We start from the raw sequence: 27698 nt of genomic DNA, 5'->3' as shown, positions 1-27698 counted from the left end.
GCGAGTCCATTCAGATGTGTATGGACGATTTTCGACAACATCCATGACCAAACACATGTATTATGTTATATTTGTTGATGAATTTTCTCGAAAATTTTGGATATTCTTCATGTAGAAAAAGGATCAAGCCTTCACAAAGTTTTTTGAGTTTAAAGCATTGATGGAGAAAGAGTCAGGAAAGAAGGTTAAATGTATACGGAGTGATAACAATGGTGAGTATGTCCCAAATGAGTTTAAGAACTTCTATGCAATGGAAGGGATTAAACGGGAATTGATGGCACCCCATAACCCTCAGCAAAATGGGGTAGCTGAGAGGAAGAAAAAAAACATAGTTAGGGAAGCGAGGGTGATATTGCATGATTAGGGTCTCCCACTACACTTGTGGGTTGAGGCATGCAACAAAATGATTTATGTTCAGAACCGTAGCCCGCATCGTATTCTTGGGATGAAGACACCAAAGGAGGCTTATTCCTGTAAGAGGCCAGATGTTGGTCAATTCAAGGATTTTGGGTCATTGGTATATTTCCTTGTTGCCAAAGATGCATGGAAGAAGCTTGACCTGACAACAGAGTTGGGGATATTTGTGGGGTACAATGATACACCTCAAAACTATTGAGTGTAATTGTCGATTAGCAGGATGATAATGGTTCGTAGGGATGTCAGATTCGATGAGGAGAAGGCCATGCATGTTTCCCTTGAGAGGGAGCTTCAAATACATGATATTGAGGAGATTTTAGATCCTAAGGTTGAGGAGCCTCAGATTAATGTGGAGAAGCCACACGCAGAGGATCTAGGAGTGGAGACATCCACTTAGGTAGAGTCTTCCAGAGATGGGAGAAAGCACACCAGAGAGGTAGATAGATTGTTTTCGGATGCTAGAGAGAATGTGGGAGCACCCACATCACAACGCAAACATAGGAGGTCACTTGATAGAGCCATCTTCCTTTCAGGAAGTAGTGTAGTAGCCAATTTGGATTGATGCCATGGTGGAGGAGTATGACTCCATATTTTGTAACAATGTTTGGGATGTGGTCCCAAGACCAAAGGATACGTCCATGGTGAGCTCCCGTTGGCTTTACAAGGTAACTCTGTAGATGGTAGTGTGGAGAAGCATAAGGTTAGATTTGTGGCCTGTGGCTTTTCATAGTTAGAGGGGATTGACTATGATGAGACCTTTGCTCTTGTTGCAAGGTACTCGTCAATAAGATCTCTACTGGCACTATCAACGTAGATGGGTTGGAAGATACATCAGATTGATGTAAGGAAAACCTTCCTTAATGGAACGATTGAGGAAGAAGTGTACATAGAGTATCCTGAAGGTTTTGAAACCTTCAACCATGAGTCACATGTGTGTCGACTCAAGAGAGCATTGTATGGGTTGAATCAAGAACCTCGTGCTTGGTACACCAGGATAGATAGCTACTTCACCAGGTTGGGCTTCATGAAGAGTGAAGAAGATGTGAACCTATACCACATAGTGGTGGAAGGTAAATTGTTGATTATTGTACTTTATGTTGATGATCTCATATTGACAGGTGATAATCAACTGATCAAATCTTGCAAGGAGGACCTTGCAAGAGAGTTTGAGATGAGGGACTTGGGGCTCACACATTACTTTCTTGGCATGGAAGTATGGTAGGGTGATGGGGAGCTGTTTGTGTCTCAAGGAAAGTATGCCAACGAGATACTCAGGAGGTTTCGCATGGAGAAATGCAAGCCTATGGAGACTCCTCTAGCTGGTAACTGGAGGAAGGAGGATGCTACTTTGGGAGAGGTCGTGGATGCTACTGTTTACAAGAAGCTTGTGGGTTCACTCATGTACTTGGTGAATGCATGAACGAATTTATGCTATGCTGTTAACCAACTTATTCAAGCCATGGGTGGGCCTACCAAGCTGTATTGGAAGGCGACAAAGCATGTATTGAGATACCTCAAGGGCACTACTCAATACATATTATGGTACAAACAGACAAAGGGAGTGAAGCTTCAAGGCTTCACGGATGCAGATTGGATGGGGAGTCCATCCGACCGAAAAATCACATCAGGAGGGATTTTTAGTAATGGGTCAACGATAGTTTCTTGGTACAACAGGACACAAAGATCGGTTGCACTCAGTTCGGTAGAGGAAAAGTACATGGCTGCAAGTCAGGTAACATGTGAGGCCATCTGGATGAGGAAGATCCTAGTTGGTATGTTTGGTCAACGGATGGATCCAACAGTGATTTACTGTGATAATTAGAGTTGTATCAAATTCTCTGAAAATCTAGTTTTTCATGATAGGTCTAAGCACATTGATATCTGATATCATCATCTACGAGATTGTGTATTGAGGTAGATCATGTTGTTAGAGTACAATGTTCCCACAGAGGAGCAAGATGCTGACATTTTGCTAAAGGCATTGTTAAGATGTAAATTCGAGTTTCATAGAGACAGGATCGAGGTAGGAGATAATCCCTTTCTTGTTGAGAGGGAGTGTTGAGAAATGGCAACAAGAAATTCCAGTTTAATTTGTCCTTGAATTAAACTGTGAATTAAAATCGAATTCTATTCTCATAACAACTTGTAAATAGTTAATTAAGTTTAATTAACTTAATCAACTTAACAATTTTAAGTTGGAAGTATTTTGGAAGTTATGTATGTGTTCTCCCAAAATTTTATGGGTCAAATATGAGTTTAGATTGAGTTGTAATTAGATAACTTAGTTTATTGAGTTATAGTCAGGTAAACTAGTTCTAACTTGTTGAACTAATAGAGGATTAGCAGTCAGTTAGTGCACTGGTGCATCCACAAGTGCTACTCTAGATAACTGAAGATTCACTCATCGGAAACTCATGCATGTCAGCTCTGAGAAAGTCCCAATTGAGACTAGAGTGCAGGGACAATGTACTATTAGTTGTATTATTTTTTAAGTTGTAAATATCATGCATGCAATCATGAAGAGGACCTAAATAGGATTGCGTAGTTTTGGAAGCATGAATTCCCTTTAAATACATGCTATTCATCCAAGGAATTGCACAAGGAAATAGGGGTTTGGCATACAGTGGAAATCAGCTAAGTGTTGGCTAAGAGTGGGCTTGTGAGGCAAAGAGTTGAGCATACTTGTGCGGAATTGTTCTTGTGAGAACAAGCTTTGTATCTTCACTCATATTTCTGATTAATGAAATATAGATAGGCGGGGTTTTGAGCAGTGGATTTCCCCAGAGAAACTTATTGTGTTATGTTCCATTGATTTATCTTCTTCTTGTTCATATTGTTTTCATCGATCTATTGGCTTCCGTTGGTTGAAAGTAGAAGTAGATTCTTGTCCTGTGCTTTAGTAAATTGCATGAGCTTATGAATCTACAAGAAAACCTATATTTTTCCACTGAATATATGGAGCGGTCTAGCTATGTTGGCAGGCCCAGAGATGTAGTCTAGGAGGGGTGACCTCCATCACGAAATATTTTGCTATGCTATTCATGAATACATGTATGAGTTATGTGATGTTTTTTACTTACATTTAAGTTTACATGTGAAGAGTAACTCATAAATTGAAGAGAACTTTTGGAAAACCTGTTTTATGTTAGACCCATTTTCCTTGCAAAGTGTCAAAACAATCCTTGTTTGTTTTTAGCGAAGATGAAATTTACCACCTCCTCCATTTTCAGATCAATTGGTATCAGAGCCTCATCTGACCAAGTTATAAGAATGGGAAAAAAGTCTCCAAGAGCTAGAAGAGCTAAATTTGTCTCTTCGTATGGAGAACATTGAGTTGAGAAGAATGCTCGAAATGACTGAAGAGGAGAAGAGGCATATGCACCTTCAGTTGCAACATGTGCTTGAGGAACAAGTTGCTAAAAGTTCCACATGTGATAGCAAAAGACACCTCCGAAATGAAACCAATATGTGGCCATGGTTCAAACAGTGGTTATGGACCTTATGAGGAAGATGATGCATGTGCATTTGTTGAAAAGTGTAACTAGGTTCGGGCTTCATAATGACTGTAATTATGATTTTATATAATGAGATGTAAATAAGAAAAATAAAATTATTTTATTGACTTGCTTCATGGGTTTCATGAGCAAGGGATTGTGTTTTTTAGTCAAAACTCCCATTGAGAGTCTTTAGGATTCATTTTCCATCCAGTCTTAAAATGTTAAAGTCATTGTCATGTTACAATTTGTAAAAGGTTAATATTCTCTATGTAAAGTATCCTCCAATAAGTTGTAACCTATCCTCTTCAATTTGGCCTACAATGATGAAGGAATTCTCTAGAACGAGTCGACCTACCTCCAATAGACATTCTGTCTTGAAGGACATGTGATGAGGTGTATATATATTCACACTTGTCTTCCATTTGAAGACAAGAAACTTGACTTGCATTGAGACAGGAAGAAGTGCGAAGAAAGGGAAGAAGCAGAAGTGCGAAGAAGGAAGATAAGAGAAGTGTGAAGAAGTGAGAAAGAGGATTCTTCTGAGTAATGTAAAGTTAGGGTTTCTTCTGGATAAGGGAAAAGGACTTTCTACTGGGACAAAGAAGTTTCTTCTGGGCAATGCAAAGTTATGGAAACAAAGTTTCTTTTGGGGAGCAAAGTTTCTTCCGAGAAAGCGAAGAAGAGGTTTCTTCTAGGGAAGAAAGAGAACGTTTCTTATGGGAGGTCAAAGCAAAGAACTAGAGACCGAGATTCTCTAAGGAAGTCATGGAGGAATAGTAAGAAGGATAGAGACCAATTTTCTCTAGAAGGAGCTGAGGAGAGCAGTTCAAGATCAAGAAGAAAGGCAAAGGAAGGAAGAGGTAGAGCATCAAGGTTAGTGACAAGGTTCTTGGGAGGATACTAGAGTCAAGGGTCTATCTCATGGTCTTGGTACTTATCAATTGAATATCTAGAATAAAGATTTTGATTGGGTTTTCCTCTCAAGAGGTGAGAGATTTTGGCCCTGGCTAAAAAAGCCTACATACTGTGTCACTTGTCTTTTATGCATCATGGTAATTGTCCTGATGAAAGAATGTTGAAAAGTGTGCAACAAGAAATGTAAATTTAGAAATTGTTAAAAACAGAACTGCTAAAAATAACACTTCTAAAAGTAGCAGTTTGGCCAATGATCATTTTGGCCACCTTGGGTGAGAGGTGAAACTACTAAAAATAACATCTTCTAAAAATAACATTTCATGGTCCCTTCCTATTTATAGCAGTCCCTGGTCTATCTATAGGAAGTAAATTCGAATTTGGTCTTACCAACAATTTGGAATATTAATTAATTAATTCTCCATGAGTTAATTAGTTAAGGAAAAGCAAACTTGAAGTCTTTGTGAGAACATGCAATTATTTCTCCACTAATTGGGGAATGTGTCCTTGATTTTCTCCATTGATTGAGGAATTAAGGATGAGTTCTATATTGAGAGGATCAATTGACTTAGTTTAACTTAGTCAAGTTTAGTTAGATTAATTTAACAAGTTGTTAAATTAATGAGATATAGTTTGTTTATGCTTGCATGCATGTGACAACTATTATTTTTAGATAACTGAGTATTCACTCATGGATAACTGATGCATGTCAGTTCTGACTAAGAGACCCATTTGAGATCAGAGAAGGGACAATGTACTATCAGTTGGATGAATATTTTTCCTATAAAGGAAGCTCATCCATGATGAGGATTTATCTCCTTCAAGTTTGTGTAGTTAGATCAGAGGTTAGTGAGTGTGTGAAGAGGCCAATTCACACAGGTGGCAGCACTAGACCTCAAGGAAACTGTACAAGGAAATAGGAGGCTTGGAGGGAAAAGGAGAAGGTTTGTGAGAAGCCTTTGACTGTCTATGAGCAACAGAGGGATTGTACTAAGAGCTGGATAGCTTCTGAGCTAAGGCTTTGTGTAATCCAGACTATATTTCCACTTGTATGATAATACATAGATGGGGTTTTAGGCAGGTGCTTTCCCTGTGTAAATTCTTCTATGTTATGTGTGATTGATTCCTTCTTATTAGTTATATGTGCTCTTATTGATGTTGCTCATGGTTGATTAAGCTTCCACTGAATTGTTTTTAGAAGTAGATCAAGTGTTTTGCTTTAGTACATTGCATTAGTAGGTCATCTACAGGTGGGAAATTTCCACATGGTATCAAAGCTAGCTGATTTGTAGAAAAAGTTCTACATGGTATCAGAGCTAGCTGATTTTTAGAAAACGTTCTACATGGTATTAGAGAACACATTAATAAGCGAACAAAGAAAAGGCTATAAGATAAAGAAGTAAAAGTGCATCACAAGCAATTATCAAGTAGAGAAATTTTTAACTTTGAATGCACTGGATTTATCAACATGGTATCAAAGCTTAGGTGCTGAAGACAAGAAGGGGTAGTCAAAGAAAGGTGACACAGATGAATTGATCTTCAAAGAAAGAATTAAAGCAATTTGAAGGCTATCAACATGATCAGTATCTACATCAAAGAAACCCTAGATTGAAGAAGGTAGGAAGAAAGACTGAAACCTTAGAAGCACTTCAGATATCATCACATCATCAAAGGAAGTGGAATCTCTTCAAATCTAAAGAATATCGAATCAAAAGGTCAATCCTCTCTCTTTTGAACAAGGGATATCGTAGAAAAAAATCCTTCATCACCAAATGATTGAATGTAAGAAGAATAAAGTTCATCATCGAGTTGAAGATTTGATCTTCACAAGTAAGTACCTCTTATTATAATACAATCTAGTAAGAATGACTTCATGTTTCAAGGAAGACCAAAATATGGTTAGGATATGAAACTTCCTTGTATGGAAAAGAAGGATAAACATTGTCCTCGAAGTAAATGAAGTCATTGATCATGTCCATGGGAAGATCTCCAAGCCATCTGGAGAACAAGCATTATTTGAATACATGGAAAGGGATCTCAAGGCTCAAAATATTCTTAAGGAGTCTATCAAAGATCCAATCATTTCCTATGTAGCCAAGTTGGAGACATCTAAAGAAATATATGATAATATGGGAGAAATTTTCTCTAGAAGCACGATAGAAAATATCTTATCACTTAGATATGATCTTCATAAATTGAAGGCATCAAAGGATGAAGGGATATCGTCATGTCCGTTATAGACATTTTTGGGCATTGCAACCCCAATCAAACATGTCCATAAACCAAGGGCTCCTAAGTCCCTAAAATTGTTGCTTCACACCCTAAAAGAACAAGGTCAGCTGATTACATCATCTCCCAGAAGTTCTCCACAGAAAACTGCTCAGAACTGGTCAAAACTAGACCATACAGGTTGCTCAGTGCTAAAGGTGCGATGCATCCCACCTACCCAGTGTAAAGGGTGCGATGCATACTAAAAAGCCCTTCTGTAGGGTGCGATGGGCGAGAGTGGACAAATGGTAGAGACAGTTTGTGAGGTGGATGATCATGGAATCTTCCAGAAACTTCTCCTATGACACTTGCCTCTCTGAATTAGCCCAGGGATGAGTAGGAGATCATCAATATCCAAGTGGAATCAAGAACTATCAGAGATAGGACACTAATCAAAATCCCAGAAGCTAACTCACCCCCCTACAATCATCTATATATGGATCCCTCATCCCAAAGATCCAGAGGCTGGAATTTTTTATCTTGTAAGGAAGTGCTGTTGGTTTCTTGGTGGAACATCATAGTGTTGGGTGATCTAAGCTTTTCATGAGGTGAAAGAAGGGCTTTCATGCTGGAGGATGATGCTGGGTCAGAATAATTGGTTGTAATCCTCTTTGCTATTCTTGATATTAATAAAGCTATTCAAGTTTTCCTCCACATTCTTGTATGTTTGATGATATATGCATTTGTGTGGTCAATATATATCTGGTCCTATATTGTTTATGATTGTAGATCTCTGTTCTTCGATAGTATTATGTTGCTTTGATTCCATAGGTGCTCTTTGAAGCTAGGTAGACGAAGGAGAAGTGGCAAGGATCTGTCAGAAGGGAGAGGAACCGAGCAAGGAACCAAGCGCAAGACTGAGGTTGGTGTTCATCATTCCCCTCTTATCTACTTCTCATAAAGGAAAACAAAAGTAGTTTTAGTTTGTTTATTTCTAAGATAGCTATCAGTCTTAGTGGGACTAACAGCTCCGAGTGGACACTAGATTTCCCGATAACAAAATGGCGAATTTGCTGGGGATCGAATAGATTGTTTGTTTGTCTATATTTGTTTGTTTTATAAACTTATAGATGGAGCCTGAAGTCAAGCCAGCTAGCCTTCGAACTGCATTTGCTATGCAAGTGCAAAGTAGATCAATGCTGCTTCAATCTATCTCCGGGTTTTGTTTATAAACTAAACAATCGATTTGAAAACCTTCTAATTGCCTTAGTGGTGGCTCTAGTAACCTCATTAGATCAACCCTTGTGATTTATATTTATTGAACATCACTTGTTCTGCCTAAATCCCTGAACTGAGTTGCAAACTGTGACCTGGAACCTAGTTGAAGTCTCATCCCTAGACCATCGCACCTTCTCCTCTTGGGAATCTGGATGCATTGCACTTCCCGTGTACAGTAGGTGCACTGCATCGCACTTTCCCTGTGTTACAGGTGCGCTGATCAGACAAGACCTCTTCTGCTCTCAGTTTTTGGTTATTGTGTTCACTCTCTTCAACTCTATTCAGGAGTTTTGCTGTCTGTGATCTGTATACCACTGTGGAAACCCCCTTCCTTTCCATCATTCCGCCTCCATTGTGCAAAGAACTGTGAATGTTTTTATGTATTTTGTGCCGTTTTCAATTCTCTTTTACAAAGAAGTAGCATAATCAAACTGTTGTCTTTTGATTTGAAAGTGTCGCAAGTGTCGTTTTCAGTCAAAGAAAAGAATTCTATTGTTCTTGATGGTCAATTATACAGTTACTCTTGTATTTGATTTGAATTAGTAGTTTTTCAAGTATTGAAAGCAGTTTTCAATTCAAAATAGTAAATTGTCGTCATTATCTTCCTTTCATTTTTGAAGAGAAATTTGTTAAACCTGTCGCTTTGAAAAGATAATTTAGATTTGTACTTAGCATTCTTCTTGTCATTCACACATTAAGAAAGCTGAAAACAAATACATGCATGTGCATTTGTATTTACACTGCTTGTTGGTTTGATTTAGGACAATGCATCTAGTGTGTGCTCTCTGCTCTATGTTGAAAGAATATCATCTCTCTTTCCTTAGTAGCTAGGATTTTCATTGCAAAAAGAAGATTAAACGATTGTTTATCATCTTAGATTGCATTTTAGGAATTATACATCTACATCACACGGTGAACCTGAAAGGAAAATTTCTTAAGAAATATCAACTGTAAAATAAATTTAATGAACCTAAAAATGCTTTGGAACCTAATGCACAACATCTAGAAGTCTAGGCTAGAGATGTATTCCGGCGTCGTAAAGCCTGGTAACTATCGCTTTCACTGTTGGTTGGGTGATTCCTCCTCTTTGAGATGACAAGTGCTAGTACGGACTTGTGCTCCCATGTACCATCGAGTATATATTGGGAGACCACAATAGGCTATATCCTTTATCCATAGGAAGCCGTGTCTGCTGCCCTATCGATCGCAATGCACTGAACACAACATTCGGGAATATTGACTTCCGTATCGTAAAAAGTATTCTACAGGTCTACGATTGGTTTGGTAATCCATCTGTCTAGACTTCCAGAGTAGTCTCTTTCATTCCTTTTCAGACTCCTTAAAGGAAAAGGTCCATCTAAGCACTTGTCACTTTAGGCTCATTAAAAATCGAAGGTGACTAGAGTCATCTTTTGTTTTTTCTCGACTCTTAAAAATTGAAAAAACAAGTTGTGTCAAAGCGTCTAAAATTTATTTTAATCAGAATAATATCACCATTCCCACTTTGGTCTTAGGTTGAGGAAAATGGAGTCCACCAACCAAGGATTTCCCCTCGGAGGGAATCCTAGTCCTTTCTCCTCTTGGGGACATGTTTGTGCACCTCATATGGCCACATTGTCGCTTCCAGGATTGATGATTGGCTTGCCAATATGGCTCTTCTCGACCTTCGTCGTTCAGAACGTCGTGATTCTTGAACAATCAAGTCAGCAACTGGATGATACTAAAGTTATCCCCAAACCTTCTACTTCATCCGATTCTCCCTCTCCTCCTTCCTCTTCGCTTGATAAAGTTGGTAAGGAAAAAAATCAAGTAACTAAGAAGGAGAAGAAGGGGAAGGAGAACAAAGAGAAGAAAAAGAAGGAGCCGAAGGAAAAAAGGGGTAACCGGGCATCGTCTAGTGAAAATCCACACACTGCACCGTCCAAGCCTAAATCTCCATGTGTCATTTGCAAAGGAGACCACTATCATCGAGATTGTCCTTGCATCCCTCGGATCTTAAGGGATTGGTCTCCTCGTTTGCACAATCCGGTGTCATCGACATCTAAAGACCATGTTGAAAGTACACCATCAACTAGTGAAAGCGAAGCATTTGGACAAAAAAGGAAATGTAAATTTCCTCTTAAACTATGTGAAGGTGATCACGTCGTCCGCCATTGTACCTCCCTAGACGAAGCTAAAAGATTCTTGGATGACCATCCTACTTCACCGCTACAGCTTCCTCCTGGATACAAGAAACTCTTGCCGAGTCCATCACTAGTTGAAAATTTGACCGACACGCCATTGTGGTCGGTCGAAGCATCTGTCATTGAAGATAAACCCATTGAATCCATACCAGACGAAAGTCAAAAGGTTGAGGCAGCAGTCGACCCGGTCTTGTCTTCGGAAGGTCCATCTTTAGATGACACAATCATCGAAGAGAATGTGAATGACACCGTTCAAATTATTTTCGTAAACACAGACTTCGATGAACATGGGGGAAATCTACCCGTTCCTTTACCGTAGGAAGGAAGTTCGTTAGAGTCATATCCGGACGTCTATTCGGTCCCACCTCCAAGCAACCTAGTCATTTCCTTCGATTGGAATCTACTAGGCAGACCCCGGGTACCAGCTAATGTACCATTCCGAATCATTGTACAAGCTTACAAAATGATCATGGTTGGTACCATCATAGATGAAGGGGCTTCTATGAGTATCCTTTCCTCAACTGCTTGGGAAGTGCTTGGTTTGCCATCGCTTCTGCCTGAAATGAGAAATCTGACAGGCTTCGACAAAGGAACCAGTCGACCGTTAGGGATCCTTCCCAATGTGCCCATAACGTTGAGAAGGAAAACCGTTTACATGAACGTAATGGTAGTCCGAGGACCTCTAGATTATAATCTACTCCTTGGACGTGACTATATTTATAGCATGGGAGCCATTGTCTCCTCACTCTTTAGAGTAATGTGTTTTCTGCATGAAGGCCGAGTGGTCAAGCTCGTAGACCAGCTTTCGTTCCCTGGCTCACACATAGCTAATAGTCAAATTCCATCCCTAAATGGTCTTTTCACGCAAGGAATGTCTCATCAATCTCCAGTCCGTCCACCTGAAGAGCGTGAGTGATTTGGGGGGACATGACTGAAACCCAGGGGGCATGCACCCTGGTTTGTTTCGGCAGGAAAACCTTGGGTATAGGGTAGGTTTCCGCGGAGGATATATGACTAGTCTGACACACCCATCCATTTAGGAAAATGGGATTAGACTGGAATAATATTCCCTCGTCAAAGTTATGTGAGTGGAGGCGACCGCGCCACTCACCTTTGTCTATTTCGGTAGACATTGCCAAGGAAGCATTTTGTCTGCAACGAGGATGGAGAGCTTTCATATGGTAACCTGAAAACTTTTCGCTATACCTGAGAGCATGAAAAACTTTTTGCATGCAAGTGAAGAGCAACCATTTATTTTCTTAGTTTGTAGTTTCTCAACCCTTTAAACTCGTAGGATTGGTCGTTCTTAGCTTTCATAATGAAAGGATCTGGAGCAAAGTTTCGAATGGTGCAAGCTCCCTAAAAATTGAACCTATCGATGAGACATCCTTATTATATGAATTGCACGAGCAGTTTTGATGCGAAGTTCAAGCTTGTTAAAAATTAAACCTTAGCAATGAGAAAATGTTCCCCAAGAGTTTAAGCTCATTAAAAAAATGAACCAATTTCCGGTAAATAACCATTGTGAATGCATTATCATCAGCTTTTGAGCCCTGGTCGTGTTCTCATCATCACCTCCACTCTGTTTTAGCCGATCATTCACCTCCATTTGATTGTTTACCCCTTTTGAGGAACAGCTGCGAAGAGTGATCCTGTTAGCCATCCTTGTGACACTGCCATGATTGGAAAATTCCAAACCTTACCTGGAATCAGCTGCTACCCGAAATTATCACTTGTTCCTCAAAAACGAGTCTCCTTTAAGCTCTTTTCACTTGACTCGTAAAATATGAAAATATTGCCAAGCGATTGGCCTCTCTAGCTCATTAAAGCGACCGAAAGTGCTATCCCTCCTCTAGATTTTAATCTTTTTGGCCCTGAGGGATTATTACACAAAAAGATCGAGCGCTTGTTTTATTCGGCGCGTTAAAACTACCGAAAATTCATCCCTTTCATATTATTTTATACTTTTTCAGACTTAAGGGATTATATGACGAAAAAGGATTATTGGAGTTTCCTTTACGTCCCTTCCAGACTCTCTAAAATTGAAAAGGATCGAGTTATCTTTGTCGTTAAACTCATTAAAACTGAATACCGACAAACTTGTCCATTCAGACAATAATGAGTTTCACTGTGGCTAGGCTCGTTAAAACATAGTGACAGGTTTGCCCGAAGGGAAAATTATAGAACAATCATATGTTATCCTCCTCAAGCTTGATAAAAATAAAGAGGTATTGGTCAGCAATGACTGGGGAAATATTGGGAAGAAAACTTGAAGAAACTTTATTGGTAGCAAGTCGCTCTTGAACATGACACTTTCGCTCCGCATCCGAGTCGAGTTGGGTTGTTCCGTTCACCGGTTATATCACCATTGGTCCACTGCACCATCCATATTTGGGGTTAACGCTACCAATCCATGTTAGTGTCACTGGTATGTTCAAGAGAAGTCGCTCAGAGAATTCACCTGTGTCTCATCCGCTGCAATACATTCACGCTCCATTCTTTCATGACCGCCACCCTGAACCCTGTATCATCAGATCGTTTTCACCTCCAAAATCATTTACTCCGTTCCGTGTCGTAGATGTGGGATTCATTAAGGCCCTCCTACGATGGGTCACTTCTTGTCGACATCAGCTCATTATCCAAGAAGTCGACCTAGGAACAACCCTTTCAGTACTTTGAAGCTTGCATGCCTCAATGGCAAGTTTCTCACTTCCGGCGACAAGTTTACATCAATGGCCTTCAACCGAAAGATTTTGCGTGGTGTTCGATGCCAAGTCCCTTTTCACACCATGAGAATTTTACTATAGTACCATGAGGGTCATCATCATTATCGGTGATTCCTCTCGCACCTGTTAACAACTTACATCATTGGCTGGTAATCAGGCGATGTCTTTCCATGTTCGACTCCAGAACATCCTTCACATGGATCGAATTGTACTCCGAGTGAAGATTGAACGAGTTTGAAGACCCCGGATCTAGTTTCATCCATCCGGGCTGCGATATATTCAGGAAAATAAAAACATCAAATGTACATTGTTGCTACACAGATGATCATCCGAACCAAAGGATGATGACTCTATCAGAATCATTAGTCTGCCACACAGATGGTTGTTTGTCTTATGTACATGAAAATGAATTTATAAAGCTGAGCATGGGAATGCCCGCCTCAGCTAGATCATGAAAAATATTATGAAGATAATGTATTGTATTGTATCTTATTACAGGTCGCCTTCTAGCTCGAAAAAACTTCAGATCCCCATGATAAAGCATTTCACCCGACATCAAAAGATTAACGACCTCATGCTTTAGGGGGCAACTGTTATAAACATTTTTGGGCACTGCAACCCCAATCAAACATGTCCATAAACCAAGGGCTCCTAATTCCCTAAAAGTTTTGCTTCACACCCTAAAAGAACAAGGTCAGCTGATTACATCATCTCCCAGAAGTTCTCCGCAGAAAACTGCTCAGAACTGGTCAAAACTGGACCATACAGGTTGCTCAGTGCTAAAGGTGCGATGCATCCCACCTGCCCAGTGTAAAGGGTGCGATGCATAATAAAAAGCCCTTCTGTAGGGTGCGATGGGTGAGAGTGGACAAATGGTAGAGACAGTTTGCGAGGTGGATGATCATGGAATCTTCCAGAAACTTCTCCTATGACACTTGCCTCTCTGAATTTGCCCAGGGATGAGTAGGAGATCATCAATCTCCAAGTGGAATCAAGAACTATCAGAGAGAGTACACTAATCAAAATCCCAGAAGCTAACTCACCCCCCTACAATCATCTATATATGGATCCCTCATCCCAGAGATCCAGAGGCTGGAATTTTGTATCTTGTAAGGAAGTGCTATTGGTTTCTTGGTGGAACATCATAGTGTTGGGTGATCTAAGATTTTCATGAGGTGAAAGAAGGGCTTTCATGCTGGAGGATGATGCTGGGTCAGAACAATTGGTTGTAATCCTCTTTGCTATTCTTGATATTAATAAAGCTATTCAAGTTTTCCTCCACATTCTTGTATGTTTGATGATATATGCATTTGTGTGGTCAATATATATATGGTCCTATATTGTTTATGATTGTAGATCTCTATTCTTCGATAGTATTATGCTGCTTTGATTCCACAGGTGCTCTTTGAAGCTGGGTAGGCGAAGGAGAAGCGGCAAGGATCTGTCAGAAGGGAGAGGAACCGAGCAAGGAACCAAGCGCAAGATTGAGGTTGGTGTCCTTCATTCCCCTCTTACCTACTTCTCATAAAGGAAAACAAAAGTAGTTTTAGTTTGTTTGTTTCTAAGATAGCTACTAGTCTTAGTGGGACTAACGACTTCGAGTGGACACTAGATTTCCCGATAACAATGTCTCTCAAAGGAATATCAAATAAAGGGTCAATTGAAGGATCTAGGAGAGATGGTATATGATAATGAAATAATATCCGTTATTATAAATGTATTAACTGATGAACAAGGTAACCTATTGCTACTAGGGAAGAGGAAGCTACCCCATTCATCATATTATGGTCTCTCTGCAAGGCAGTGGAATACATGATGAAGAATGAAATTGATGAAAGATCAAATAGAAGGGAACAAATAATGTCAAGACGAAAGGGAAAATTTGGAAAGTTTAGTACTCCAAAGAAGAAAAAGAAGAACATGGCTAAGGAAAGATGCTATGGTTGTCATAATCTTGGGCACTACAAGAAAGAATGTCATAATTGTAAGAGGGATAGGGAAGAAGACTATTCTATTGATGAAGTGAATGAACTAAAGATAAAGAAGCATAATAAGGAAGAAGCAAAAATATGATAAATATGATCTTCTTCAGAAAGTACCCTTCACTTGTGAGAGGTAGGAATAGTATAAATAAGTTAGGGTGGATCAAATTAGAAAGAAGCATCATGATTGAATAATTAGAAGTAAGAGATCATGACATGGGAATCATAAAGTATGTCAAGAACAAATCCTATTGATTTAATACTTATAGAAAGAAGCAAAGGTCATCATCAATTGGGATCATCATGAAGAAAACATCTGTCGAGTGAGGATATGAAACATCCTCAAGTTTCTCTGATAGAATTCTCATCAAAGGATTCTCCAATATAGAAAGGTAGCAAATGTTTTCATCAAGAATTCCAACATGAGGGATTCAAGGGATGATGGTAGGATGACATAACAGGAAAGTAGGTATGAAGGATAAATTCCTTTCGAATGAAGCTACTATAGGAAGTCTAGATGACTGAAAGGAAGATGAGGTATGCATGCTTACATAGATTATTATGAAAGTCATGTCATATGGTTGCATATAATATTGATCACTATTTCCATCATGGGAAACATGATCAAGAGAAGAAAGATCCCCTCCTCCAAAGGATTTCATCAAAGCATAAGTCACATTAGATGAGTCAACATAATATGTTCTCATATGAATCATAAAGAAGCTAACTACAATCAAGGAATTATGATTGAAATATCTTGGGAATAAAGTTTGAAAAGATAGGAAGAGATCATGATAATATGAAACAAAGGTAGAAATAATTCAACATCCAGAGTCCAAGAAGATTCGACTAGAATATCTCCTGGAAAGATGTGAATGCTCTGATAGAAGTCAAAAAAAGAAAGAGACCCTTGACAATAGATATCAGTGAGAGATGTGTCAATCTGCATGCAGGATGATGATACTTACATGAATATGTCATGATGAAAAATCATCATAAAGGTAATTTTGATTTAAAGTGTTCATTTATTAGTTTTGAACTAATATTTGGATGGGCTTATGTAGGATTGCCAAAGGGAAATCGGTGGATGACTTCCGAGTGGACCATATAGAAGGATGTGATGTCCCTCCAAAATATGGAATGAAAGCAGAACGACATGAAGCAAATCCAGATGAATTTATTTTTGATGGATCACTTTCTAATGAGTTGAGGACATGTCTAACTCATGGATAAAAGTGATGGATGATCTGTGCCCTATGTAGAAGTTCCCAAAGATGAAGAATCCTTGATAAATAAGAAATTCATGACATCGAAGGAAGGATCTCTCAAATCAGCTGGTTGTTCCAGGATCTCCACATGAGGAGTTGCGATAGGTCCTTGGTTAAGAGGGAGCTTGAAAATAAGTTTATTACTTGGAAGAAACTTGGAAATTCCTAAGAAGGGAGCTTAGGTACATTCCTTTGTGATAAAAATGAGTACATTCCTTTAATGGAATATGTCCTCCTGGTTTGAAAAAGGAGAGATAGACATGTTGTTTTGATCTTCACCTGGGAAGACATAATGGGGGATTGTGTAATCATTTGGCATCCGATTCACTTTGAAGATGAGATAGGGCATCCAATAGTAAGCGTAGTTGTGGAGGAGTGATATACTTTGTGGGACTGGGGAGTCCAAGAAAAGAATAGTACTAATGGATCATATCCTGAGAGAACCCGGGTGGGGTATGTTCTGAGAGAGACAATGATGAGTGTGTCTATAAATCATTGGTCTCGCCAGCATTGTGCTATGATCTTGTAGAGAGATCAATCTTTTAGTCAAAGGATTTCTATATAACGATGCTAGTTGATATGATTCTATACAAATGAGTTACAAATATGAATTCTTCTTATGAGAGATTCTTCAGATTGAGAAAGTCCAAGTACCATTATGAATACCTCCCTAGTTAAGATGGGGTGTTGAAAAGTGTATCTAGGTTCAGTCTTCATAATGACATGTAATTATGATTTTATGTAATGAGATGTAAATAAGAAAAATAAAATTATTTTATTGACTTGCTTCATGGGTTTCATGAGTAAGGGATTTTTTTTTTTTTTTTTGAGTCAAGACTCCCATTGAGTCCTTAGGATTTATTTGTCATCTAGTCATAAAATGTTAGAGTCATTGTCATGTAATGAAGTCATGTTACACCTTGTAAAAGGTCAATATTGTCTATGTAAAGTATCCTCCAAGAAATTTTCATCTATCCTCTTCAAGTCAACCTACAACGATGAAGTAAATCTCTAGAACAATTTAGCATACCTCCACTAGACATGTCAACCTAAAGGACTTGTGATGAGGTGTATATATACTCACATTCATCCTCCATTTGAAGACAAGAAACTCGACTTGCATCGAGACAAGAAGAAGTGTGAAGAAAGGGAAGAAGCAAAGTGCAAAGAAGGAAGAACATAAGTGTGAAGAAGGGAGAAAGAGGATTCTTTTGGGTAATGTGAAGTTAGGGTTTCTTCTGGATCAACGAAAAGGACTTTCCTATGGGACAACAAAGTTTCTTCTGGGCAATGTGAAGTTAGGGCAGTGAAGTTTCTTCTAGGGCAGCAAAGTTTCTTCCGGGCAAGCGAAGAAGAGGTTTCTTCTAGGGAAACAAGAGAAGGTTTCTTCTGGGAGACTAAAGCAAAGACCTAGAGACTGAGATTCTATAGGGAAGCCGTGGAGGAACAATATGAAGGATAGAGATCAAGTTTCTCTAGAAGGAGTCGAGGAGAGTAGTTCAAGATCAAGAAGAAAGGCAAAGGAAGGAGAAGAGCATCAAGGTTAGTGACAAGGTTCTTGGGAGGATACTAGAGTCAAGGGTGTGTGTCATGGTCTTGGTACTTATAAATTGAAGATCTAGAAGAAAAATTTCGATCAAGTTTTTCTCTCAAGAGGTGAGAGGTTTTGGCCCTAGCTGAAGAAGCCTACATAGTGTGTCACTTGTCTTTTATGCATCGTAGTAATTATCTTGATGAAAGAACACATTAATAAGCTAACAAAGAAAAGACTATAAGGTAAAGAAGTAAAAGTGCATCACAAGTAATTATCAAGTAGAGAAATTGTTAACTTTGAATGCCCTAGATTTCTCAACACATTTTGCAAGCATCTCAAAGATTCTCACCATATGCTAGTTGGTAAAAGTGGGTGGCTAGAGTCATCTGCAATGTTGTCATAATCATAAAAAGATGAAAAGATGAATGGAAATTTTAATGAGGTAATAAACATTTCTTGTACAATTCCTTCTGTTTATGCTCATAACACCTCTTTTGTAGCATTTGAGCAACATATTGTATGAAGATGATTTCTAAAATGTGTTATGAAGGAGGAGACCTCAACATTAATGGCCAAGGGATCACCAATCCAATCACGGTTGAAGAGAGACCAAGGTATCAAGGATTGGGATATGGTCAAAGGGAGTTTGGAGAATGATCTAAACGATTTGAGGCACAACAATCATCTAAGGATGAGATGCCACACCAAGATGGTGGTGATAATGTTCATTTTTTTCCCAAGCGAGATGAATGCTTGAAGGGACCTTGCATGTCATATTCCACCCCACATCATCAAAGTTGTAGTCCAAGATACAGGTATAAATCTCATGGTTGTTTTCCAAATGCTGGTAATTTTGACTACTTGTGGGACATGTACCCTTGTACTTTCTGTGATGCATTTGACCATTGTGTGGTTGTCTGTGAGAAACACATGGTAATGGTTAAAATAATGGATCGGATTCTAGGCATCAAGCATGATGAATATCATTCGCATGAGAGGACTTCTTTGTCAGCAAGCAAGAGAAAGTTCTTTGTACCCATTGAAAGATGCATGGGCATGTAAATGAACAATGTTGGAAATTACATCCAAATCTTTGTTCCAAGAAGGGAAAAGAGATTGTGCAACCTAATTCAAGGGAAGAAAGAGGTGGCAAAGAGGACTCACAAAAATCCTAAGGAAACCTTCAAGGAAAAGTTGATGCAAAAGAGAACCCATAAGCCCATGAGAGGCAGAGATTGGGTAGACTGTTGCTTTGTAAATTTGTAATTACTAGTTGTTTACTTGTTTGGGTACTTTGGTAAAGTGAACAATAATAGTCACTATGTGAAACAAGTATGTATTTTTCATTGATGCTATGTATTGGCTTGTTATAAGTCCATATGTTCAAGGACTTTTGGAATGTACAAGTTGTCGTCCAAGTTTGTCTATAAGTTTGTCGTGTACTTACCGATGCAAGTATTCAAGATGAAACTTGTTGTGAATAGAATATTTGTTTAAGATTGTACGAGATGACCATGTTTTTGTAGGCAAAGCCAATTATGTCATTGAAAATTTTGCAGTAGTGTAGTTTTATGTACAAGCTCAGTTTGAGGACGGTAAAACAACTTTTATGTCGCTTATGATTTCCAAGATGGATTCAAGTTTTTCTTCAAAAATTTAACTTCAAGATGAATTTGCTTTGAGCCATGCAAAGATGAGATTAAAGAGAAAGTTAAGATTCCACCCATCAGTGATTTGTTCCTACATCGGTAACAATAAATTTTGGCTCGATTCTTAATAGGATATTAGGTATTCATGAAGAAGATAGGAGAAGTGCCTTTATTGGGGCTTGAAGGGCACCAATTGAAAAATAAGCATTTTGGATTGATTTTTTGGGTGATTTTGAGTTTCAACCTCATTTTATTTACTAGGGAAGTAAACTTTTGGAGTCCAAAAGTTCCTAGTGGGGAGATGTGATCAGGTGATCAAATTTGAGCTCAAAAATGAAGGTGCCCATAAAGTCTTAAAACTGGTGTTAAGTGGAAGTGCTCATTGTTTCCATTCCAACAACATTCATTTCACTTCAATCCCACATTGTATGCTCAAGTTATTACATTCTGATCGTTTGGCCTAATAGCTGAAAAGGGAGTAGGTTGCTGATTGGGTAGCTGTTCTCGGGAAAACTAGTGTCTATACAGAACTGCTAGTCCCACTAAGGGTGATAGCTACCTTAGAAACAAACACACTAAAACCACTTTCGTTTTCCTTTATGGTAAATAGATGAGAGAAGAATAAAGGAGACCAACCTCAGTCCTGCGCTTGGTTCCTTGCTTGATTCCTCTCCCTTCTGATAGTCCTTTGCTACTTGCTTCCTTGTATACCCAGCTTCAAAGAGTACCTGTAGAATCAAAGCAGCATAACACTATACGAGAACATAGATCTATTATCATAAGCAATATAGGATCAGATGTATATTAACCACACAAATGCATAAAACATCAATCACACAAGCATGTGGAGGAAAACTTGAATAGCTTTATTAATAATCAAGAAAGAGCAAAGAGGATTACAACCAATTGTTCTGACCCAGCATCATCCTCTCAGCAAGAAGCCCTTCTTCACCTCATGAAAAGCTTAGATCACCCAACACTATGATGCAGCACCAAGAAACCAGCAACACTTCCTTACAAGATACAAAATTCCAGCCTCTGGATCTCTGGGATGAGGGATCCATATATAGATGTTTGCAAGGGGGGTGAGTCAGCTTTTGAGGTTTGATTAGTGTCTTCTCTCTGATAGTTCTTGATTCCACTTGGAGATTGATGGTCTCTTACTCATCCCTGGTCGAATTCAGAGAGGCAAGTGTCATAGGAGAAGTTTCTGGAAGATTCCATGCTCCTCCACCTTGCGAATTGACCCTGCCATTTGTCCCTTCTCGCCCATCGCACCCCATAGAAGGTCTTTTTGACATGCATCGCACCTACTGTGTGTATTCAGGTGGGATGCAATGCACTTTTCCTATGGAGCATATGAAATGGTCCAATTTTGACCAGTTCTGAGTAGATTTTCATGGAGAACTTCTGTGAGAAGATGTAATCAGTTGACCTTATTCTTTTAGGGGTTGGAACAACAATTTTAGGGACTTAAGAGCCCTTGGTTTATGGAAATTTATGATTGGGGTTGCAGTGCCCAAAAATGTCTATAACAGTTTCCCCCTAAAGCATGAGGTCGTTAATTTGTTGATGTCCGGTGAAATGCTTTATCATGAGGATCTGAAGTTCTTTCAAGCTGGAAGGAGACCTGTAATAAGATACAATACAATACATTATCTTCATAATATTTTCATGATCTAGCTGAGGCAGGCATTCCCATGCTCAGCTTTATAAATTCATTTTCATGTACATGAGACAGATAATCGTCTGAGTGTAGACTGATGATTCTAGTAGAGCCATCACCCCTTAGATTGGATGATTATCTGTGCAGCAATGATGTACATTTGATGTCTTTATTTTCCTGAATATATATTGCAGCCTGGATGGATGAAACTAGATCCGGGGTCTTCAATCTCGTTCGATCTTCACTCAAAGTACAAGTCGATCCATGTGAGAGATGTTCTGGAGTCGAACATGGAAAGACATCGCCTGATTACCAGCCAATGATGTAAGCTGTTAACAATCGCGAGAGGAATCACTGATAATGATGATGACCCTCAAGGTACTACAGTACAATTCACGTGGTGTGAATAAAGGACTTGGCGTCGAACACCACGCAAAATCTTTCGGTTGAAGGTCATTAATGTAAACTTGTTGCTGGAAGTGAGAGACTTGCCATTGGGGCATGCAAGCTTCAAAGTACTGAAAGGGTTGCTCCTAGATTGACTTATTGGATAATGAGCTGATGTCGACAAGAAGTGATCCGTCATAGGAGGGCCTTAGGGAATCCCACATCAATGACACGGAACTGAGAAAATGATTTTAATGGAGGTGAAAACGATTTGGTGATATAAGGTTCAGGGTGGCGGTCATGAAAGAATGGAGCGTAAATGTATTGCAGTGGGTGAGACACAGGTGAATTCTCTGAGCGACTTCTCTTGAACATATCGGCGACAATGACATGATGGATTGGTAGCATTACCCCAAATGTGGATGGTGTGATGGAACCATGGTGATGTGACCAGTGAATGGAACAGTACAACCCGACTCGAATGCGGAGCGAAAGTGTCATGTTCAAGAGCGACTTGCTACCAACAAAGTTTCTTCAAGTTTTCTTCCCAATTTTTCCCCAGTCATTACTGACCAGTACCTCTTTATTTTTGTCAATCTAGAGGAGGATAACATATGCTTGTTCTATAATTTTCCCTTCGGGCAAACCCATCTCTATGTTTTAACGAGCCTAGCGATAGTGAAACTCGTTTTTGTCTATTATGGAAAAGTTCGTCGCTATTAGGTTTTAGCGAGTTTAATGACAAAGATAACTCGGTGCTTTTCAATTTTAGAGAGTCTGAAAAGGGTGTAAAGGAAACTCCAAAAATCCTTTTTCGTCATCTAATCCCTTAAGTCCGAAAAAGCATAAAATAATATAGAAGGGATGAATTTTCGGTACTTTTAACGAGCCGAAAAAAACAAGCGCTCGATCTTTTTGTGTAATAATCCCTTAGGTCCAAAAAGATTAAAATCTAAAGGAGGGATAGCACTTCCGGTCACTTTAACGAGCTGGAGAGGCCAATGGCTCGACAATCTTTTCATTTTTTATGAGTCAGTTGAAAAGAGCTTAAAGGAGACTCGTCTTTGAGGAATGAGTGATAAATTCGGGTAGCAGCTGATTCCAGGTAAGGTTTGGAATTTTCAAATCACGGCAGCGTTACAAGGATGGCTAACAGGATCACTCTTCACAGTTGCTCCTCAAAAGGGGTGAACCATCAAATGGAGGTGAATGATCGGCCAATACAGAATGGAGGTGATGATGAGAACACGACCAAGGCTTTAAATGCTGAAGTACTACATTCACGATGGTTATTTATTGGAATTTGGTTCATTTTTTATTTTAAAATGATCTTAAACTCTGGAGGAACATTTTCTCATTACTTATGTTTATTTTTTAACGAGCTTGAATTCTGTGTTAAAATTGCTCGATGCGGGTTTATTTTTTAAAGAGCTTGAACCCTGCGGTAACACTGCTCGTGGAGGGTTTATTTTTTAATGAGCTTGAACCCTGTGGTAACACTGCTCGTGATAAGTTTGCATGCCCCCAGCATAATAATGCAAATCGAGGTGACATGCCCCCCGAGCTTCATTGCATTCAACTCGATGGTTGGAATGAAGGTTTACCTTCGAGATCTTTGAAAGACTTGACTTGGATTTCACGAGATCGTAATCAAAGACTCGATTTGGAAAGGGAGTTGTTTCATTTTTTAATGATGTTGACACAGTAAAAGAACTATCCTCAGAATCCACCTTATTTACAGTATTTGATAGAAAATCAAAAACTGAAGGATGATTAAGGTCACTGGAATAATCTTCGTGGTAATTCGGAAGATGGGAACGATGGTGGTGATCTTCCCATGGTGTCTCTCCTATCATCATTGACTGAATGATTCCTTTGTCTGTAGAGTGTATATGCAACCAAGGATCTAAAGAGGTGCCATATTCCTTAGACCTATTTATCCAAACACTCGATGAGTGTTGATTTGGGTTTGCCCCCCAGGCCAAGAAAATTGATTGCTACAATATTTCTATTAGGGCGATGATCTATGCTGTCAAAATGTTCAGGAATCTTCTGAATCCATTAGATATAGAATATTTCATATTGCAGGTTTCCACTGTGGCCACTTCCGCTAGATTACTTGGAGGTCGGTAGGGCAAAAGTACCCATTAAGGCAGGATTTTTTAGGAGACCTACTCCGATATTTTGAAGCGAATGATTGCTTCCATGGATCATTGGAATGCTTCCCGTAACTTGTGAACTTTTGGGGAGAAATGTTTGTTGGTCGACGATTGTAATTCCTCCTTGGAAGGGAAATGCAATCTTCCTGAAATAGGTCGACACAACGGTGGCTATGGCATATATCCAGGGCCTTCCTAGTAGGATGTTATAATCGAGGTTTCCGTTGATACTTCAACATCAATTTCTACTGTTTTTCCCCCTAGTTCAACTTGCAAGTTACTTAGAATACCATACGGGGTATACGTTCGCCCGTCAAATGCTTTTAATCTTGTCGAAGATCGCGACAAGGTTGGAGATCCTAAAGTTTTCCAGCAACTCATCGGCATAATACATGTAGATGCCCCCTCATCAATAATTGTTCAATGAACAGTTTTGTTGAGGGCTTTCACTTGAATGAGGAAAGCTAGTTGAGCTGGTAATTGAGGATCGTATCCTTTATGATTAAAGGACACAAGATTAGAATCCTTTGGGTCTATCCCACCGATGGCTGATAAGAAAGCCTGCTTTTGGGATGGGAAATTTTGCAGTACCTCAAGTGTCGACATAGCGGATGGCGATTGGGCCAAATCTTCCACTATATTATAATGCTGTGCTACTCTCGCACGAGGATTAAATGTCGACTTGTGTACTACTCCCTTTGGCGGTTTTATTGTTAGCTCTGAAATGATGGGCGGCGCAACTTCTGTCGAAGTTGTTGTCGAACTACTAGGTTGATCTTTATCCTTGTTGTTTGACAGCTGTGGATTCCCGTAATCTTTATTCCTTGTCGATATCAAAGCATCATTTTGCTGTTTGGAAACTGAAAACATTAGCACTTGGGACGGGGAATCATTTTCACTGGCAACCAGATTTGTTCCTGGATTTGGAAACGGATCAGTTAATACCGCTGAGGTTTTTGAATTCTTAAAGAATTTTTTAAGCTCAGCTCTATATGGACATTCTCTTGTCCAATCATCCTCATCGCATATTCCGCATGGATATTTTGGTTTCCTATCTCCAGGAGGGTTTGCAAAAGATTTTTCAGGTGATGATTCTTCCTGTTTCTTCTTCTTCCCTTTGTTTTTCTTCTTGCCTCCTGGTTTCTTGGTTTCTTTGCCTTTGTCTGTGGAGATGACATTTACTTCCGAGGCGAGAATTTCTTCTTTCGCATTTTGACTGGAAATATTACGCGCCTTTTTAGATGTAGCCTTTGTCAATTTCGTGTCTATTGCGCCAATCACGCCATCGCCGGCATGAGAGTCACTGTTCGATTTAGGAGGGGGGGGGACCGAAAATTCCGGTCTGGGAGCGTCAGGTATTTTATCGTAGAGGGTGCCAGACTGAGTATAAATCAAGTCTAAATATTGCGCACGAGCAATAACTTGCTCTTCGGTGATGACTCCCCCTTTTGCCACATCTTCTGTAATGGAAGGCAATAACGAATTAATAAACCATTCAGCTAAAAGCTGATCAGAAACGTACGTTTTTACCATTCTACGACAACGTCGCCACTCATGAATATGATCGGATATGTGAGTGGCCGTTGTTTGTTTGAAATTGGTAAGAAGTTCTGTTCCTGTTTCGTACCTTATCGGTAATTGAAAATGGGTTAAAAAGGTTGTGGCTAGGGTACTGAAGTTGTCAAACGAAGCTCTTGGTAATTCGATATACCATTTTGCTGCCAGACCTGTTAATGTCCTCTGAAATAGGTGAAGCCTAATCAAATCATCATTTAGGGTGTTTGATGAACACCATAGATGAAAGGTCATCACATGATTCGACGGATCTTCACCCATATTTCCATTAAATTTAGGAATATCTGACGGAAGTTTATGCGGAATCGCTGGCCACCAAGGGGCATAAGCAATTGGATCGTTTGTCAACCAATTCAGATCTGGTAACTCTAAAGTTGCCATGAAGGGTAACTGTTGATTCGGGTTAGGTGAAGCATACTTAGGATAAGATGGAATGGCCTGAGCTGTTGGCCTTTGCATACCATCATAATGCATTTGCTGCTGGTAACTTTGGTAAGGTTGATGGGCATAACCATTGTAGAATGGTTGATTTTGACCGTTTTGAATATACGGCTGCCCACTATTTGCAAAGATTTGTTGCTCAGATCCTTGGTATACTTGTTGGAATTGTGGTTGTTGGTACTGCACCAGCCATGGTTGTGAAGCCATGTGCTGTTGTCCAATACTAATTGTTTGACCAAGATGAGGGGTAATTGTACCCGTTTGGGCCTGTGTCATCCCGCTAGTTGGCGATTGTGGTTGAGTCGCAGGGACAAGAGGCTGTTGCATTACAACCTGAGAAAACTGAGGTTGGCATACAACAGGCAGCGCTTGTACTTGTGACACCGTCACAATAGCCAGCGTAGTCGGTATATTTGACATAGGTGAACATTGTTGCATCGAATATACAACTCTTGGTTGTTGAGGTAGTATCGATACCCAACCGCTAGATGTAATTCCAGCATAACCTAAATTTTGTTGTGAACTCCCATATGGTTGTTCTCCTGAAGGAGACAATGAAAGGGTATATTGCCCCCCATACAGCGGTAATCCGGTACTTAAAGGAATTGTTTGCCCTTGAGGACCGGATTGCCTAAATTGACTCCCTGAAGGATCAATTTGCTGAGACTCAACATAAGAGTTTCCAGATACTATTCCAGACGAACAAACAGGAATGGACCATACTGTTGAAATAGCCCCTGAGTGGGCCCCTTCTAGCGATTGGGAGCTAGTTGGGACAGATGGTATACCGACGAACATTGTTGGAGTGATAGCAGGAAGTTCTGTCGTCGCTGTGTCGGATGACACAGTCCTAGATGTCGATGGCTGTTCAGACATCTCTAGTCTATCCAAAAGATTTCCTAGCGATTCTATAGGAGCTTCCGCTGACGGTAGACTAATTTCTGATGAAGAAGGATACAGAGTGATCCCGACTCCATATCGCGATGGAGTACTTGATGGAGGATCCTCCACAATCTCTTCTATAGCAATCAGACCAGGTGGAAGAGGTAGACCGTCAGGTCTGTAAAATATTTCTGGTGCCGAAGAAGGTATAGAATCTGTAGCGACAGATGTTTGGGGAATAACACCTTCCGAATCAACTGTAGATGGAACTGGTTTAGTAATACAAGTGTTTACCCTCACACTAGGATCAGTGCTACTATCCTTCGGTGGCTACTGAACTTCTTCTGTAAAGGCAGGGATACCAGAAATGTTTGGAGTAACCGGAGTCCCTGATGGTTTTGGAACACTTGTTCTAACTTTACCAGGGGATTTGGAACCGGTTAAACGAGTTCGCTTTGTCCGTAACAGTTTCGATTCCGGAGACAAAGACGGTTGACTCGTATGCCTCTGCGAATGACGAGGTTTCAATTGACTTTCTTCCACGATTGCGTATTACTCGATCAACTAAAAATCAAGGGGAAGTATGTTTCCGAATTAGATGAATTTTAGACGCTTTGACACAACTTGTTTTTTCAATTTTTAAGAGTCGAGAAAAAACAAAAGATGACTCTAGTCGCCTTCGATTTTTAATGAGCCTGAAGTGATAAGTGCTCAGATGGACCTTTTCCGTTAAGGAGTCTGAAAAGGAACGAAAGGGTTGCTCTGGAAATCTAGACAGAGGGATTACCAAACCAATCGCAAAACTGCAAAATACTTTTTATGGTACAACAGTCAATCTTCCCGAATGCTGTGTTCAGTGCATTGCGATAGATAGGGCGGTAGACATGGCTTCCTATGGATAAAGGATAAAGCCTATTGTGGTCTCCCAATATAT

The sequence above is a fragment of the Pinus tabuliformis genome, chromosome 3_2 (genome assembly GCF_031772625.1).
Source record: "Pinus tabuliformis cultivar Carrire ecotype Pingquan chromosome 3_2, CPIR1, whole genome shotgun sequence".
Classification (NCBI taxonomy): Eukaryota; Viridiplantae; Streptophyta; class Pinopsida; order Pinales; family Pinaceae; genus Pinus; species Pinus tabuliformis.
The sequence above is the reverse complement of the archived record's forward strand: the minus strand, read 5'-3'. Positions refer to the sequence as shown.